We start from the raw sequence: 13,282 nt of genomic DNA on the forward strand, positions 1-13,282 counted from the left end.
TCCAGAACTCCTCACTCTGGCTATGTCTAGACTGCAGGCTTCTTTTGAAAGAGGCTCTTTCGAAAGCATCTTTCGAAAGAGCCTCTTTCAAAAGATTGCGTCTAGACTGCAGGCGGATCTTTCGAAAGAGAAATCCGCTTTTTCGAAAGAGAGCACCCAGCGAGTCTGGATGCTCTCTTTCGAAGACGGCCTCTTTACATTGAAGAACGCCTTCTTTCGAAAGAGGAACTTTCGAAAGAAGGCGTTCTTCCTCGTGAAACGAGGTTTACTGCCATCGAAAGAAAAGCCGCGTTCTTTCGAAATAATTTCGAAAGAACGCGGCTTGAGTCTGGACGCAGGGGAAGTTTTTTCGGGAAAAGGCTACTTTTCCCGAAAAAACCCCTGAGTCTGGACACGGCCTCTGTGAGAAATACAGGAAGCTGAGGGGAGTGTGATGCTCCCATCAGCCTCCCACAGCATAGGCGCTGCCGTGGCTCAGCTTAAGGAAAGCAAAATCCTGCTACGTATTTTGTGTTGCTGGATGGTGTACCTTAATCTGACCTGCCTAGTCTAGTGTTGACCAGGCTTCTGTGATGTCATGTGTAACACCGACAGGTGGAACTGAACCTGGGACCTCTGGAGCTCTACCATTGAGCAAAAAGCCAACTGGCTCTGAGCTAAGGCTGTGGAGCAAACTCATTCTTTCTGTATGTGGACTACATGCCACTAGATGGGACAGTGACCCCCACCCAGCAGGTGTGCGCATGTTAAGGCAGTTATAGTACCTGATGTGTTTACACTGGAAAACTGCTTGGTGAAATCTAAGTACAGAATTCACAACGCTGTGGGTTGGTAGCCTGGTTCTTAACACTCTGCCCTGAGGTTGGTATATATGCTCTTGAGCCATCAGAAACCAGCCTGAAAATCTCCGTTACATACCAGGTCATTTATGGTTCTATTAAATGGTTCTGTTGCTGTTTGTTTTTCTCCTCAGTTTTCTGGAGAAAAGAGCTAAATGGAACAGCAAATGAGGATAGTCTTCCAAGCTCATTTGCTATTCTATATATATATAGCTATCTCTGTGATTTCCACTCCATGCATCTGACAAAGTGGTTTTTACCCACTAACGCATATTACCAAATAAATCTGTTAGGGCATGTCTACACTGTGGTGCTATTTTGGGATATTTTCAGTATCCCAAAATAGCTATTCCATATCTTGACAGCCCACTCATTATTTTGAAATACCTTTCAAAATAACGGGTGCACTATTCTGATGTCCCTGTAAACCTCATTCTACTAGGATTAATGGACATTTTGAAATAGTGGTTTAGGGTTAGGGTTAGGGTTAGCTGTGTAGACAGCACCAAATTACAAAGAAAGCTATTTTGAAATGCACTCGAATTAAGTGATGCAATTTGTGTAGCGCAAATTTCGTAGCTTATTTAGAGCTATGGGTGCTATGTAGACGCACTCGACTTTAAGGTGCCACAGAACTCCTTGTTGCTTTTGCAGATACAGATTAACATGGCAAACCCCTCTGAGACTTGGCCCAAAGATAGGTCACTCCTCCCAGATCAATTGTGCTTTAGATCTCGCAATAAGACAATGTTTGTAGCCAATTCTAGAATAAACTGTCTAAAGATTCCTCAGATAAGAAAAGGAAATCAGAGATATTTGCAAGGTTAAAGCAGGTGAACATGGACACATAACCAAATTACAATCTTAAATTTCAAAAGGTAATCGAAATTTCTATAATAAACAAACTATGTATGTTCTATAGTGCTAACCCTGTCTAAGCACTGGGGTTCTCTTGTGTATGCCTTGAAAACCTTGCTCCTCAAGCAGCATAGAGAAGACATTTCTTCTTGTTAGGAGTTTGTATTCCCTTCCGCCCTTTCCCCTAAGGCTGCAAACTCAGCTGATAGAAGTAATTCACATGCATGCCTCATCTTCATGAGGGCAGAGAGAGTATTAAACAAAGTGCTGTGTCTAGACTGCATCCCTTTTCTGTAAAAGGGATGCAAATTAGACACATCGCAATTCCCCTTAAAAAAAGGAATAAGAGATCTTTCAGAAAAGGCTTTATTTTCTGAAAGATCCCCGTCTAGACTGGCTCTTTTTTCCAGCAAAGCTCCGAGCCAGAAAAAAACAGCAGCCATGTTTATGCAAATGAAGCAGGGGGGATTTAAATCCCCGCTTCATTTGCAATTGCGATGTGTCTAATTTGCATCCCTTTTATGGAAAAGGGATGCAGTCTAGACACAGCCAGACTGTAGTTGCCTTTAATGTTCCACAAGAGACCCAACGTTGAAGGTTCTTCCCTGTTGGACAGGGCCTAACACCTTCTGTGGGAGACCAGCTTCTTTCCCGTCTGTTAAGTTACACAGCTTCTGATACAGATGCTCCAATATTCCCTTACAATGTGGGATTCTGCTGTTATTGAGTGAGATTAATGCACACAGCTGCACACAGTGTTCCAGAAAATCTAAGCACATTACAATAACTGTAATACCCATTTGAACAATACCAACACAGGTACAGGCCAGACTGGCCCCCACCTATGGACTTGTTGGGGTTTCACTGAGACAGGGAGACACTGGCATGAGCTGGCATCTGGTCTGCCAGCATTGCAGAGGCAACTTACTTTTGCTTTTTGAAAGGGGGAGAGTACCTGGACCCTAACTAGCCCCATTGACTATGTAGGGTGCAGGAGGAAGGCTCCTCTTGTGGGGGAGAGTAGTATAGTCATTAATAGGATTTCCTTTTGCTTAGGCCAAGTTCTCTGTAATGAGCAGAAGAGCATAACGTCATTGCTCGGTGATTCTAGCCAGTAGGCTGGGACCCTGAGTATGCCCTTACCAGTGTGAGTAAGGGTTGTAGCTACTCTGGACAGTGCAGGGCAGTGGACTTCGGAGCTAGGGCCTCTCTCTCCCATTTTCCCTTATCTGTGCTCTGCATTTACTCACAGCAGAGGTATTAGGCAAGTAGTCCCTGCTTTCATTGCTGCCAGTAGCGGCACAATGAGAGCAGAATCAAACGGGGCTCTTTAGATGTTGCCCATCTTAGCAAACGGGGCTGAGAAAACCAGTCTGGTATAATTAAAGTGGATCAGCTCCCCATCATCCTGTGTAAGTGTAGTTCTAACAATGTCAAGTAATTTTATATGGATATATGCGCTCCGTTATGGGAGGTGAAAAAACAATATACCTAAAGGACAGCTTGGGGCCAGCTCAAAAGCTTCGCTCTCTCATCAACAAACATGGGCCAAAACACATCTTGGCTCTCTAATGCCCATCTTTATACCAGTCAAAAACTGTTGGGCTATGTCTACACTGGCATGATTTTCTGAAAATGCTTTTAACGGAAAAGTTTTCCATTAAAAGCATTTTCAGAAAAACACGTCTAGATTGGCGGGATGCTTTTCCGCAAAAGCACTTTTTGCGGAAAAGCGTCCGTGACCAATCTAGATGCGGTTTTCCGCAAAAAAGCCCCGATCGCCATTTTCGCGATCGGGGCTTTTTTGCGGAAAACACTACTGTGCTGTTTACACTGGCCCTTTTGCGCAAAAGTCTTTCGGAAAAAGACTTTTGCCCAAACAGGAGCAGCATAGTATTTCCGGAAAAGCACTGATGATCTTACATGAGATCGTCAGTGCTTTTCCGGAAATTCAAGTGGCCAGTTTAGACAGCTGGCAAGTTTTTCCACAAAATCAGACGATTTTGTGGGAAAACTTGCCAGTCTAGATACAGCCTTGGAGCAGTGGGCATAGCTTAGGCCACTGTGTGTCTAAATACCTTGCCCTAAATTATTTGACCAAAGGAAAAGAGTCTGTGGCAGAGGCGTGAATGGAAGCCAGATCTCCTGACTCTTTCCAGTTCTCTCTACTAAACATCACTTCACATGTGGATTTTCCTGTGCATAGGTTTAAATGCAGCATACACCTGCATGCTGGTCCTATCTCAACGCTATTAATCAGCTACTGAGAGAAGAAACTGCTCCTTCTCTATCAAGGAGTTTCTTTATTTGCTGGCTGCCACATGGAGCCACATTCCCCTGGGAAATCAGAGACTATTGGTGGAGCTCAATTTTTAAAAAATTAAAAAGCGCTCTGATGTCCTTGGCCAAAGCGCAGGCTGAATCTTCCAACCCTCCCTCCCAGATCTGACCAATGGATGGAAAATTAAATGTATGAAGCATATTAGGTTCCTGTTGGATCAGCCAGCTTTGATGAACAGAAATGAATAAAGGCTAATGCAAATGAAGAAGATGTGCACAAACATGTAGGAGATGTTACAGCTTTTATGTGTGTTAACACAATGCAGATAAATTGGTACGGTCCCCTTTGTGCTAGGGGCTGTGTATAAAAATGGTAAGAGATGGTTCCGGACCTGGGTAGATTACCATCGAAACAGACAAAGGATGAGTGAAAGGAAATAACAATTTTTACTCTCTGGCTACATCTACACAGTGCCTTATTGTGCAAAAAGCGGCTCCTAATTAATTATGCAAATGAAATGCAGCAATATGCTAATCTGCACTTCATTTGCATAGGCTTTTGCAGAAGAGGGAAGCTGTGTAGACATAGCCTCTACTGGGGAGCTAAGACATTAAGGTCACTCAGGCTGTCTCTGGCAGTCAGGAATTGGACCCAAGTCGCCTGAGTCATAGTCTAATGCCTGAACCACAAAATCATCCTTCTTTATTCCTTTTAGTATCATCTTTCCTTCCAAACCAAGATAGCAAGGAGCAAGACCTTATTGTTACCAGAGCAGAGGTTGGAGATGGGACAGTAGTTGGGCTGTATTGGCTACATTTGAGACCACATATAGTGATTTTTATCCTTGGACTATGAAATGTCACAGGGCCAGGTCCTTAGCTGGTGTAAAATGAGAACTCCATTGGAGTCAATAGCACTAGGCTCGTACACCCGCTGAGAGTCTGGCCTGTGTATAGAGGGTGGAGGTCTGCTTAGAACTCATTTTTAAGCCCAGCCTAGCACAAAGAGATTAGTCTTAACATAACCTTAACTCTTCCGCCATACCCAGTGTAGCCTGTTCATTCCCCAGCTCACGCAGTGTAACAAGGTGGTTGCAGCCAGGAAAAGTGAGCCATGTGGATTAGACTGCATTGAGCTCACTGGGCCTTGGTCTACACTAGGAAGTTACAGTAAAACTCCAATAGTCTGGCACCCAATTGTCCAGCACTCCCGATAATCCAGCATCAAAATGGCAAGCGCTCCTGACGGAGACGGGATGAAACCCGGAACCACTCAGGTCAACCATTCTCACGTGGGTTACAGCAGGGAGGGCAGGTGTTTGGCTCTGGGGAAAGGGTAAAGAGGGGAGGGGGATTGGGTTATGTACGGCATCCCAGCCAGGTCATTGAAAAGCCGACTGCTCAGCGCACGTGCCCCAGTGCCTGGAGGGAGACGTGCATCTGTACCGGCGGCTCCGGGACCTGAGCATAAGGTTGGGGGAAGGAGAGGGATTGGGTTGGGAGTATGCTGTACCTCCTGATACTCTGGCATATCCGATAATCCGGCACCACCTAGGTCCCAAAGAATTATCAGAAGTCTACTGTACTTCAAAATAACCCCCCTTATTTCAAAATGGAGCGTCCACACTACCAAGCCTTTTATTTCAAAACTCTGGGCTGGTTATTTTGAAATCTATACTCCTACTTTCCTGGGGGAATATACTTATTTCAAAATAGTTATTTCGGGAGTTATTATTTTAGTTATTTCAAAATAATTTCTTAGTGTAGACATGCCCTGGCAAAGGTATCTGACCCAAGCTCAAGATACTCTGGAGTTTTCAAGTCTGACCTGAACTAATCCAGAAACTTAGTCAGGTCCTGTTGGGTGTGGGGTGGATGGAAGAGCTCTAGAACAGCATAACATGAGGCTTAATAGCTAAAGGGTAAAACTCAGCCTTAAGTAGACAGTGTCCAGAAGATATTGCACCACATAAATCACATGTAAGCCATAGTTTGATGTCTTAAATGATACATAGGCACATGGGAGCTCTCTACCTAGGAGTGAAACTCACCCTAAAATGAACGGTCTCGAATGGAAGGAAAGTCCTGAATAGAAGCAAATAATTCATAAAGGACACGGTTGATTCTAGGTCTGTGTGTCTAAAAACCTGCTCAAGTTCTCTATTTGCAGTTCGAGGAGTCTTGCTGCTTAAAGCCACTGAAGAGGATTGTCAGACTAGTTGCTTCCAGCAGTACTTATTGGTTGCCAACGCCTCACCTGTGAACCAAGTATTCAAAAATTCTTCAGTTTAAGTAGCAGAGCTCCTACTCCTGAAATCACTCGTGTCCTGTGTTGTACTGCTAGAATCAGGCAGGGTCAACTAACTGAAGGATAAGGAGGATGAAAAGAGGAATGGGAATAAGAAGAGAACAAAGAGAAGAAACATGCTTCCAAGGCTTTGCTTCTTTCTGATGGGTTCTCCTCCTAACCTACCTAAGGCAAAAAGGGGAGAGCATAAGCTGCAGATGCATCATAAAAGGCACACAAAGACCTGGGATTGTTTGGTGCATATTTGTCTCCTTTTATGTCTGCTAGCTTGCCAGTCACTGATGCCTCCTTTGTGGGAGGCCCTGTGAAGAGAGAAAACAATGCTTCTCCTCTGGTAACTTGAATTCCCCTTCTTGCAACCTTTGCTCAGACTCAGCTTTTTAAGGGCAATGCTAGAGAGATGGATATATAATTTAGGAAGCGTTGCAAGTTTGGGAAGTCTTGCAAGTCAATGTTTAAAGGAATTGTGACCTTCATTCGCTGACAAGCCAGACTCTTTGTTCCAAAATCGACTATGCTTCTTCATAGCACAATTGGGCCACAATGGAAATACACCAGCTGATGATGTGTCCGATTGTGTTTTATCTTTTCTTTCTTAATCTTGTGTTTTAAGAGCTAATGAATATAGCCTGTTCTACTCTTCCTTTTTACTATTCAAATGACCAAAGCTGTATTTTCTGCATTCGCCTGGAAAAGATTCAATAAGCAAGGTCAAAACTGTAAAATAACGTAATTGATAAGGATGCGCCAGTGGTTTGGGTGTTAGCCGGGGATTTGGGAGACCCACATTCAATCGTGCATGCGGCCCTGGGCTTCCTATGCGACATGGGGCAAGTCACTTAGTCCCTCACGGTATGTCTACATTAGCTCATCAATTTGAGCTAGGTAGGTAAATTAGGTGACCGGAGTTGCAAATGAAGCCCGGGATTTAAATATCCCGGGCTTTATTTGCATGTTCCCGTCAGGTCGCCATTTTGAAATTTCACTAGCCCGAACTCTCTGCCGCGTGGCTACACGCAGCAGTGAAACATTAATTTGAACTAAGTCCTTAGTTCAAATTAACTGTTACTCCTCATTCCACGAGGAGTAACAGTTAATTCGAACTAAGGACTTAGCTCGAATTAACGTTTCACTGCCGCGAGTAGCCACGCGGCAGTGAGTTCGGGCTAGGGAAATTTCAAAATGGCGACTGGACGGGAATATGCAAATAAAGCCCAGGATATTTAAATCCCGGGCTTCATTTGCAACTCCGGTCACCTCATTTGCCTACCTAGCTCGAATTAACGAGCTAGTGTAGACATACCCTCAATGCCTCAGTTCCCCATATGTAACCTGGGGATAATAGCATTGCCTTACCTCACGAGTGTGTTGGGAAGATGAATACATTTCATAGGTATAAGGGAATGTCTACGCTATACTGGAAAGCCAGGTCTGTGGGACCTAGGCTTGCAGGCTCAGTGTTTCCAATCCCACTCTTGGTGTGCACACCCAGGTCTCACAGGTGTACTAATGTGTCCATAAGGCACTATGCAGAGCTTCAGACTGATGGCCATGTTGCAAAACAAGGATTGGCCTTGAATACTAGCAAGATCCAGCTCCTTCAGCAGCTCTTGAGACCTAGGTTCCTGCTGACCCAAGTTGGACAGATTTGTGTGTGAACAGAAGAGGGAGCTGGACTCAAACCAGAAGAGGGGGCTGGCAGAGGAGCTGGGGACAGAATTGGAGATGGGAGGATCTGTGGCTGCAGGCAAAGCTAGGTTGAGGTTTGGTGTGGGGCCAAGGGCAGATCTGGTCTGAAGGCAGAGCTGGACCTGCAGAGAGATGCAGACTGGTGGCTGAATGAGGCTGTGGATGGAAGTGGTTTGGGAATAGAGCAGGGCTAGAAGCATGGCACTTCCGCCCTTGGCCCAGGCATGGTACTTGCCTACCTTACAAAAGCTTGCTATAAGCCTCAGGGGAGTGCAAGGAGTGCACCTTCATGTACGTTCTGAGGAGAAGCCATATTAGCCTCCAGTCTTACACCCACTTAACTTTATTAATTGGAGTCGTCCCTTGATGCACATGTCTACATGCTTGCAAGATAGGGGTCTTCACTATGAGATTATGAAGTGCTCTGAAGACAAAAAGTGCAAGTGCTAAGTAGAGTTGTTTGGATACCGGGGGAAATACAGAATAAATAATTTATGCATAAAATATGTGATTCCCTTGAATTTTTTCATAGCATTAGTGCTTAGCATAGGTTGGAGATAACCAAAATCAATACGCCACCTAAAAAGCCTTTGTGCTGTTAAAAGGTGTTTTTTTAAAAGAAATAGGATGTTTTTGAAAGCATCTGTTTCTATCAAGGCTCCTGTTTTCAACCACATGACCCCTGGCTCTGAATTCCTTTGTGCAAAAACACTACTGTGCCCCTCGCAAGTCAATATTCATTTACACTAAGTTATTCTCTTTATTATATGCTTGGCAACACGTCCCCAAAGGCTTGCAGTCTGAACGCAGCGTGGAGGTTGTTTCCCTTGGAAAGTAGCAACACGCTGAAAGCAGCTGGCAATATTTCTGCAGACTGAAATACCGTGCTCATTTCCCCAAACTCCTTCCTGCTGATGGCTTTATTTGGGCAGGGAGCCACCCCACCTATCAAAGGTAATCAATAGGCTGTATCAATATTTATAATGTAATTTCTGAGGTGAACCTATACGTGATAGAGAAAAGCCTTCAAGCAGAAAACTTGGGAGGAAGATGTCTCCAGACAACAGGATTCTTAAATCTGTTTTCATATACACACACACATATATATATATATATCTATATCGATCAAAGAACACACCCAGAGGCATTTGTAGTCCAACCTTGACAGAGTTGGTCACTTTGAATATCCAGAGAAAATGAAAAGAAGATGCTCTTCTAGTTGCAGGGGAACTTTACATGTATGTGTGGGGCATCTGAGGTCCTACGTAGGAGCACAGAAAGTGAACAAAACAATGTGTTCAAACACAGGTTACAAGCCATCTTTTTCTTATCCAGCATTGTTCACTGTGACGTGTGAATATTATTTCCAAGCATATCAATGCCAAACAGCTTGTCAGATTTTCTGCCAAACTACTTCTGGGTCCTCCTAGCAAATGTTGTTCCTAACCGCCGCCAAGTACTTGCCATCCTGGATGGCTTCTGAGAATGTGACGTGTCCATATTATGTAATTGTGGTGTTGTAGTTGTGCTGGTCCCAAGATATTAGCGAGACAAGTTGGGTGAGGTAAGATCTCTGGGTAGTTTGAAAGTGTGTCTCTCACACCAACAGTTAAGGTCCGTCTATACAGCAACATTATTTCGAAATAACTAGCGTTATTTCAAACTAACTGCCCGCTGTGTAGAAGGAGAGTAAGTTATCTCGACATAATGTCGAAATACTGTCAAGCTAGACAACTTCTTACTCCAACTCCTGTAACCCTCATTGTACGTGGAGAAAGGAAAGTCAGAGGAAGAGTGCTCTGTTTTGTAATAAGTGCTGTGTAGATGCTCCCAATTTCAGAATAATCTATTTCGAAATAAGCTGCTCAATTTGCGTAGCATACTTTGAGTTAAGCCCCGCTGTGCAGATGCACCCTTATTGGTCCAGTTAAAGTTATTGTCTTACCCACCCTATCTCTCTACTGCTGCATGAAGCAGAACTAACAGAATGAAGTGGTGGTGGCTGGAGATTTTGTAGACATGTAGAGGGAGAAAATGACGGGAGCTGAATTTCAGGCTTGCAGTAGAATATAAACTGAAGAGCAGGAAGGCAGGTTTGCTTTTGAAATGGGCACTTAGAAAGTTTGCCAAGTCTTGTGATGTTCATTTAATAAGCTGGACAGACAATAAATTAGCTGAAGTACTCACATGTGGCCAGATCTCCCTATCTGTAGATGGCTACCAAAATTATTGCCGGGCAGTTTAGCACATCTAATGTATGTGTCATCTTCGGCTTTGTTGTTTCAAATGAATGAGCAGCTACTCATTTATATGCTGATTGCAAGCCTCTGCCAACTCCACACTCACTCGCCATATGGCAATCCTCCGTGGAAGTGTGCACCTAATGTCTTCTATGGACACTTTGATTGGAATGACTTAAAGAAGTGATTGCAGTGTCTCCCATATGCTGCTCATGCATAGCTACTACACTGTATAGATCTATTATTCATTATGATGATATTAATATTGTGGGCTCAGTTATGCCTTTGACCTAGACAGCCTCATAAAGGAGCAAGGGCCTGCAGACATCCAACTTTGTGACTGCATGGAGTCTACTTACTCATTGTTCCAGGTGTGAAAGAGAACAAAGCTTTGCCCCAATAGCCTGTCTTCCAATAGCAGCCAATACCAGGTGCTTCAGAGGGAATGAATAGAACTAGTAATCATCAAGTCACCCACTACAAGCTTCTGGTATTCAGACCAGCTACTCAACCACTTGTTTCCTCTTTAGAGCAAGAGAAAGGGGAAGGGCAGAGAATAGATGGTCCCAGCCTCTGCAGTACATCAGCCAACAGAGCCAAATAGACCTGAGAAGGGGAGTGTGAAATAACCCATGCCCTGCTCTGGAAATGAGGAGTTCTAGAGAAATTGTGCTGTGATGCCTTTTTGTTGCTCCACCTGAGCTGGCACAGATAGAAAAAGGGACCCATTTGTGAATGATTTGCTTTTCTCTATCGTGATCTGAACCTGTGAACTGCCATGAGCCAAAACTTTCTTGGCCAATACACCAGGAACAAAAGTAGGGAGCCTATAGAAAACAAACTGCTACAGCATGAGCTAAAGAGCTATGACCTCACAGGTAAGGTCCCTAATGGCCTCTCTTCATAGACTGGCAGAGAGAAGGTTTTATAACACATGGATTATATTTGCAACTGCAATGACTCAAGTTTGGAGGGGGTCCTTTGTTAGTGTGTGAAACTCTTTTTAGAATTTAAGACCCTGATCACTGAGTGAGGGTGTGTCTGCACTAGAAAAGAAAAGGTATCTCCTTAAACAGGGTTAGTTAACCCATGTTGGTTATCTGAAGCTAAAATAGCAGTGAAGACACAGCCAACTCGACTTTCAGCACAGGTTAGCTTTTTGAGTTCAAACTCATAAGGCAGCTTGAAGTTGCTATTTTAACTCATGTCAGTTAACATGGGTTAGTGAACATTAGTTAAGAAATGTTTGTATCGTTTAGACAACTCTTGTGACTCCTGAACAGGGCTCATAAAGGAGGAAGGTGAAGTACATGTATGATCATATCCCTTTGTATTCTTGCCTTTGTGGTAACCATTTCACATGCAGTATTGCAGAAATAATGGGCAGCATTGTATTAAGACACGGATGCTGAAATAGCGCACCTGTTATTTCAAAAAAATATTTTGAAATAACAGGTGGGTTGATAAGACGCGGGGTAGCTATTTCGGGATACCGGAGTCACTTGCTACTAGCTTCCAGTAATCAGACCAGCTTCTCAAATCAGACTGACTGCTCTGGATTTGTTGTTAATTTAACTCCTGTAGTATACCTTAAGGCAGTGGCTCTCAACCAGGAGCGCACATATTTATAAGTTGCTGAATCTCCTGCTCTGCCCACCTCACTGCCACCTCACTCCTTTCTCTAAGCCCCATCCCTCCTCACCTCTTCCCACCCCTACTCTGCTCCCTCCCCCAAAGCAAGACCCAACCTCCCCTTCCCTTCTTCCCTCAGGCCTCCTGCATAAACAGCTGATCTGTGGGATGTGGGAGGTGTTGGGAGGGCAAATTGATGGGGCTGCTGTCAGGTGGGAGGCGCTGGGAGGATGATGAGCTGTCAGTGGGTACTGAGTATCCACTTTTTTTTTCCCCAAGGGTGGATACTCTAGCTCCAGAACACCCAAGGAGCTGCATCTATGCTGGGGGATATACAGAGGTCTTCCAGAGATACATCAACAAATCTGGATAGCTGCTGAGTTTTACAACAGGTTACATATTAAACTAAGATATCATAAAGACAATGACTTGTTTATACTGCTCTATATACTATTCACTGCAAAGTCAGTACAATATTTATATTCCCATTAATTTATTTTAGAATTACATGGTAAAAATGAGAAAGTAAGCAATTTTTCACTAATACTGGGGTGTGACACATTTGTATTTTTATGTTCGATTTTGTAAGCAAGTCGTTATTAAGTGAGATATAATTTGGATGTATAATTAAACTAATCGAACTCCTGAAAAGGATACCATAGTCTGGAACAGTTGAGAGCCACTGTCGTAGGGAAACTATTACAAATGCAAAATTTGGCTGTCCTGATTCAGGTCATATCTTTTGATGCCATGTAAAATAGATTTGTGCTAGTGCCCAGATGCTATGGTGATGGTCACAGCAGACAAGCTTCAAATAATCAAGTAGATAGGCACAAGAATTGTCAGACTGCCTGGGTCAGAGGAGTGGAACAAATATTCTAGCAATTTTTCACTGGTGACAAATAGCTTCTCATGTATAGTCTTATTATTGCAAAGCTCCTGTCATTTTCCCTGCCCCCCTCTTTCTATCCCCCGAGGAATTTGAAAATGGGAGAGATTTGTAAAGGTAGGGAATTGCTAGAGGGGGAGGAAAATTTCCACTTTTGATTTGCCTGTCTTACAGGTGCTGATTGTATTACGCTGACTGCTTTGCTCATGGTAGGGAACTGTATTGTATTTTTTCAATTAGTCAAGGGCGCCTAGAGTATATGGCTAGATGCACATTTTTAGCATTTGTCTCAATCTAAATAAGTAATACATTGGAGAATAGAGCGACAGAAACTGTAGAACATGAAATGGTGGCAGCACAATTAGATAAAATGAGAATGGAGCTGATCTGCTTAGAGTGGATTATATTAGATTAGATGGGCACAGAGGTGTATCTCGATTTCAGTCGAGGTATGATTATTCACATCAGCTAAGGATCTGCCCCGCAAATTCAAGAATTAACCATCCGCTCTCAACAGAGAGTAACACAATAACCGCCGAGCTTATAG

At 43.6% G+C, this 13,282-nt stretch overlaps 1 long non-coding RNA gene across 2 annotated transcripts in view; it reads right to left on the bottom strand.

The window, feature by feature from the left end:
* The window catches only part of LOC112545871 (uncharacterized), a 231,234-nt gene that overhangs the window by 132,809 nt on the left and 85,143 nt on the right, over window positions 1-13,282 (bottom strand). The window lies entirely within an intron of this gene.

This window comes from Pelodiscus sinensis, chromosome 2 (genome assembly GCF_049634645.1).
Source record: "Pelodiscus sinensis isolate JC-2024 chromosome 2, ASM4963464v1, whole genome shotgun sequence".
NCBI lineage: Eukaryota > Metazoa > Chordata > Testudines > Trionychidae > Pelodiscus > Pelodiscus sinensis.